This window comes from Hyperoodon ampullatus, assembly GCF_949752795.1.
Source record: "Hyperoodon ampullatus genome assembly, chromosome: 7".
In the NCBI taxonomy this organism is placed as follows: domain Eukaryota; kingdom Metazoa; phylum Chordata; class Mammalia; order Artiodactyla; family Ziphiidae; genus Hyperoodon; species Hyperoodon ampullatus.
In genome coordinates, this window is record NC_136920.1 from 110,268,318 (window position 1) to 110,274,317 (window position 6,000).

A 6,000-nucleotide genomic window follows, 5' to 3' on the forward strand; every position below is an offset into this window, starting at 1 on the left:
CAGTTCATTATTAAGTAGTGTATTGTTTAGCCTCCATGTGTTTGTATTTTTTACAGATCTTCTCCTGTAATTGATACCTAGTCTCATAGTGTAGTTGTCAGATGCTTGATAAAATTTCAATTTTCTTAAATTTACCAAGGCTTGATTTGTGACCCAAGATATGATCTATCCTGGAGAATGTTCCATGAGCACTTGAGAAAAATGTGTATTCTGTTGTTTTTGGATGGAATGTCCTATAAGTATCAATTAAGTCCATCTTGTTTAATGTATCATTTAAAGCTTGTTTTTCCTTATTGACTTTCATTTTGGATGATCTGTCCATTGGTGAAAGTGGGGTGTTAAAGTCCCCTACTATGAATGTGTTACTGTCGATTTCTCCTTTTATGGCTGTTAGTATTTGTCTTATGTATTGAGGTGTTCCTATGTTGGGTGCATAAATATTTACAACTGTCATATCTTCTTCTTGGGTTGATCCCTTGATCTTTATGTAGTATCTTTCTTTGTCTCTTCTAATAGTCTTTATTTTAAAGTCTGTTTTGTCTGATATGAGAATTGTTACACCAGCTTTCTTCTGATATCCATTTGCATGGAATATCTTTTTCAATCCCCTCACTTTCAATCTGTATGTGTCTCTAGGTCTGAAGTGGGTCTCTTGTAGACAGCATATATATGGGTCTTGTTTTTCTATCCATTCAGCCAGTCTGTGTCTTTTGGTGGGAGCATTTAATCCATTTACTTTTAAGGTAATTATTGATATGTATGTTCCTATTCCCATTTTCTTGATTGTTTTGGGTTTGTTATTATAGGTCTTTTCCTTCTCTTGTGTTTCTTGCCTAGAGAAGATCCTTTAGCATTTGTTATAAACCTGGTTTGGTGTGCTGAACTCTCTCAGCTTTTGCTTGTCTGTAAAGGTTTTAATTTCTCCATCAAATCTGAATGAGATCCTTGCAGGGTAGAGTAATCTTGGTTGTAGATTTTTCTCCTTCATCACTTTAAATATGTTCTGGCAGTCCCTTCTGGCTTGCAGAGTTTCTTCTGAAAGATCAAATTCCCTTGTGTGTTATTTGTTTTTCTTTCCCTTGCTGCTTTTAATATGTTTCCTTTGTATTTAATTTTTGACAGTTTGATTAATATGTGTCTTGGCATGTTTCTCCTTGGATTTATCCTGTATGGGACTCTCTGTGCTTCCTGGACTTGATTAACTATTTCCTTTCCCATATTAGGGAAGTTTTCAACTATAATCTCTTCAAATATTTTCTCAGTCCCTTTCTTTTTCTCTTCTTCTTCTGGAACCCCTATAATTCGAATGTTGGTTCGTTTAATGTTGTCCCAGATGTCTCTGAGACTGTCCTCTGTTCTTTTCATTCTTTTTTCTTTATTCTGTTCTGCAGTAGTTATTTCCACTACTTTATCTTCCAGGTCACTTATCCGTTCTTCTGCCTCAGTTATTCTGCTATTGATCCCTTCTAGAGTATTTTTAATTTCATTTATAGTGTTGTTCATCATTGCTTGTTTCATCTTTAGTTCTTCTAGGTCCTTGTTTAATGTTTCTTGCATTTTCTCTATTCTATTTCCAAGATTTTGGATCATCTTTACTATCATTATTCTGAATTCTTTTTCAGGTAGACTGCCTATTTCCTCTTCATTTGTTAGGTCTGGTGGGTTTTTATCTTGCTCCTTCCCCTGCTGTGTGTTTTTCTGTCTTCTCATTTTGCTTATCTTACTGTGTTTTGGGTCTCCTTTCTTCAGGTTGCAGGTTTGTAGTTCCCATTGTTTTTGGTGTCTGTCCCCAGTGGCTAATGTTGGTTCAGTGGGTTGTGTAGGCTTCCTGGTGGAGGTGACTGGTGCCTGTGTTCTGGTGGATGAGGCTGCATCTTGTCTTTCTGGTGGGCAGTTCCATGTCTGTTGGTGTGTTTTGGGGTGTCTGTGGACTTATTATGATTTTTGGCAGCCTCTCTGCTAATGGGTTGAGTTGTGTTCCTGTCTTGCTAGTTGTTTGGCATAGGGTGTCCAACACTGTAGCTAGCTGGTCGTTGAGTGAAGCTGGGTGTTGGTGTTGAGATGGAGATCTCTGGGAGATTTTCGCCATTTGATGTTACGTGGAGCTAGGAGTTCTCTTGTGTACCAGTGTCCTGAAGTTGGCTCTCCCACCTCAGAAGCACAGCACTGACTGCTAGCTGCAGCACCAAGAGCCTTTCATCCACGTGGCTCAGTATAAAAGGGAGAAAAAGTAAGAAAGAAAGAAAGAAAGAAAGAAAGAAAGAAAGAAAGAAAGAAAGAAAGAAAGAGGATAAAAGAAAATAAAATAAAGTAAGGTAAAATAAAATAAAGTTATTAAAATAAAAAATAGGGGCTTCCCTGGTGGCGCAGTGTTTGAGAGTCCATCTGCCGATGCAGGGGACACGGGGTCGTGCCCCAGTCTAGGAAGATCCCACATGCCACGGAGCAGCGAAGCCCGTGAGCCATGGCTGCTGTGCCTGCACATCCGGAGTCTGTGTTCCGCAATGGGAGAGGCCACAACAGTGAGAGGCCTGCGAACCACAAAAAATAAATAAATAAATAAGTAATTATTAAGAAAAAAATATTTTTAAGTTAAAAGAAAAAATGGACGGATAGAACCCTAGGACAAATGGTGAAAGCAAAGCTATAGAGACAAAATCTCACACAGAAGCATACACATACACACTCACAAAAAGAGGAAAAGGGGAAAAAATAATAAATCTTGCTCTCAAAGTCCACCTCCTCAATTTGGGATGATTCGTTGTCTATTCAGGTATTCCACACATGCAGTACATCAGGTTGATTGTGGAGATTTAATCCTCTGCTCCTGAGGCTGCTGGGAGATATTTCCCTTTCTCTTCTTTGTTTGCACAGCTCCAGGGTTTCAGCTTTGGATTTGGCCCTACCTCTGTGTGTAGGTCACCTGAGGGCGTCTGTTCTTCACTCAGACAGTACGGGGTTAAAGGAGTTGCTGATTCGGGGGCTCCGGCTCACTCAGGCCGTGGGGAGGCAGGGGTACGGAGTGCGGGGCGAGCCTGTGGCGGCACAGGACAGTGTAACGTTGCACCAGCCTGAGGTGTGCCGTGTGTTCTCCCGGGGAAGTTGTGCCTGGATCACGGGACCCTGGCAGTGGCAGGCTGCACAGGCTCCCCAGAAGGGAGGTGTGGAGAGTGACCTGTGCTTGCACACAGGCTTCTTGGTGGCAGCAGCAGCTGCCTTAGCATCTCATGCTCGTCTCTGGGGTCTGCGCTCTTAGCCTTGGCTCGTGCCCGTCTCTGGAGCTCCTTTAAGCAGTGCTCTTAATCCCCTTTCCTCGCGCACCAGGAAACAAAGAGGGAAGAAAAAGTCTCTTGCCTCTTTGGCATGTCAAGACTTTTTCCCCGGACTCCCTCCCGGCTAGCTGTGGCGCACTAGCCCCTTGAGACTGTGTTCACACCACCAGTCCTCTCCCTGTGCTCCGACCAAAGCCCGAGCCTCAGCCCCCAGCCCCGCCCACCCCGGTGGGTGAGCAGACAAGCCTCTCGGGCTGGTGAGTGCTGGTTGGCACCAATCCTCTGTGCGGGAATCTCTCCGCTTTGCCCTCCACACCCCTGTTGCTGTGCTCTCCTCCACTACTCCGAAGCTTTCCCCCTCTGCCACCCACAGTCTCTGCCCACGAAGGGGCTTCCTAGTGTGTGGAAACCTTTCCTCCTTCACGGCTCCCTCCCACTGGTGCAGGTCCCGTCCCTATCCTTTTGTCTCTGTTTATTCTTTTTTCTTTTGCCTACCCAGGTACGTGGGGAGTTTCTTGCCTTTTGGGGGGTCTGAGGTCTTCTGTCAGCGTTCAGTAGGTGTTCTGTAGGAGTTGTTCCACGTGTAGATGTATTTCTGATGTATCTGTGGGGAGGAAGGTGATCTCCATGTCTTACTCTTCCGTCATCTTTCCCCTCTCCCTCTGTAAAATTTTTTGATCTAATTCTGTGAAGAACGCCATTGGTAATTTGATAGGGATTGCATTGAACCTGTAGATAGCTTTGGGTAGTATAGTCATTTTCACAATATTGATTCTTCCAATACAAGATCATGATATATTTCTCCATCTGTTTATGCCATGTTTGATTTCTTTCATCAGTGTTTTGTAGTTTTCTGAGTACAGGTCTTTTGCCTCCTTAAATAGGTTTATTCTAGGTATTTTATTCTTTTTGTTGTGATGGTGAATGGGAGTGTTTTCTTGATTTCACTTTCAGATTTTTCATCATTAGTGTATAGGAATGCAAGATATTTCTGTGCATTAATTTTGTATCCTGCAACTTTACCAAATTCATTGATTAGCTCTACTAGTTTTCTGGTGACATGTTTAGGATTTTCTATGTATGCTATCATGTCATTGGCAAACAGTGGCAGTTTTAGTTCTTCTTTTCCAATTTGTATTTCTTTTATTCCTTTTTCTTCTCTGATTTCTGTGGCTAGGACTTCCAAAACTATGTTGAATAAGAGTTGCAAGAGTATACATCCTTATCTTTTTCTTGATCTTAGAGGAAATGCTTTCAGTTTTTCACCATTGAGAATGATGTTTGCTGTGTATTCGTTGTATATGGCTTTTATTATGTTGAGGTAGGTTCCCTCTATGCCCACTTTCTGGAGAGTTTTTTATCATAAATGGGTATTGAATTTTGTCAAAAGTTTTTTCTGCATCTATTGAGATGATCATAAGGCTTTTATTCTTTAATTTGTTAATATGGTGTATCACACTGATTGATTTGTGTATATCAAAGAATTTTTGCATTCCTGGTATAAATCCCACTTGATCTTGATGTATGACTTTTTAATGTGTTGTTGGATTCTATTTCCTAGTATTTTGTTGAGGATTTTGCATTTGTGTTTATCACTGATATTTGGTTTATAATTTTCTTTTTTGTAATATCTTTGTCTGGTTTTGGTATCAGGGTGATGGTGGCCTCGTAAAATGAATTTGGGAGTGTTCCTCTCTCTGCAATTTTTTTGGAAGAGTTTGAGAAGGATAGGTGTCACCTGTTCTCTAAGTGTTTTGTAGAATTCATATGGCCTGTGAAGCCATCTAGTCCTGGACTTTTGTTTGTTGGAAGTTTTTAAATTACAGTTTCAATTTCATTACTTGTGATAGGTCTGTTTATATTTTCTAATTCTTCCTGGTTCAGTCTTGGAAAATTGTACCTTTCCAAGAATTTGTCCACTTCTTTGAGGTTCTCATTTTATTGGCATATAGTTGCTTGTAGTAGTCTCTTATGATCCTTTGAGTTTCTGTGGTGTCTGCTGTAACTCCTTCTTCATTTCCAATTTTATTAATTTGCATCTTCTCCCTTCTTTTTCTTGATGAGTCTGGCTAAAAGCTTATCAATTTTGTTTATCTTCTCAAAGAATCAACTTTTAATTTTATTGATCTTTGCTATTGTTTTCTTCATTTCTACTTCCTTTATTTCTGTTCTGATCTTTATGATTTCTTTCCTTCTACTGATTATGCATTTTCTTTGTTCTTCTTTCTCCAGTTGCTTTAGGTGTAAGGTTAGATTATTTGAGATTTTTCTTGTTTCTTGAGGTGACATTTAATTGCTATAAACTTCCCTCTTAGAACTGCTTTTGCTGCATCCCGTAGATTTTGGGTCCTCATGTTTTTGGTGTCATTTGTTTCTGTGTATGTTTTAATTTCCTCTTTGATTTCTTCATTTAAAGCTTGTATTTCCTTATTTATTTTTTTGTTTAGATGATGTGTCCATTGGTGTAAGTGGGGTGTTCAAGTTCCCCACTCTTATTGTGTCAATGTCAATGTCCCCTTTTATGATTGTTAACATTTTCCTTATGTATTGAGGTGCTTCTATGTTGGGTACATAAATATTTATAATTGTTATATGTTCTTCTTGTATTGATCCCTTGATCAATCCAAGTGTCCTTCCTTATCTCTTTTAACAGTCTTTATTTAAAGTCTATTTTATTTGATAAGAGTACTTTTACTCCAGCTTTCTTTTGATTTCCATTTGCATGGAA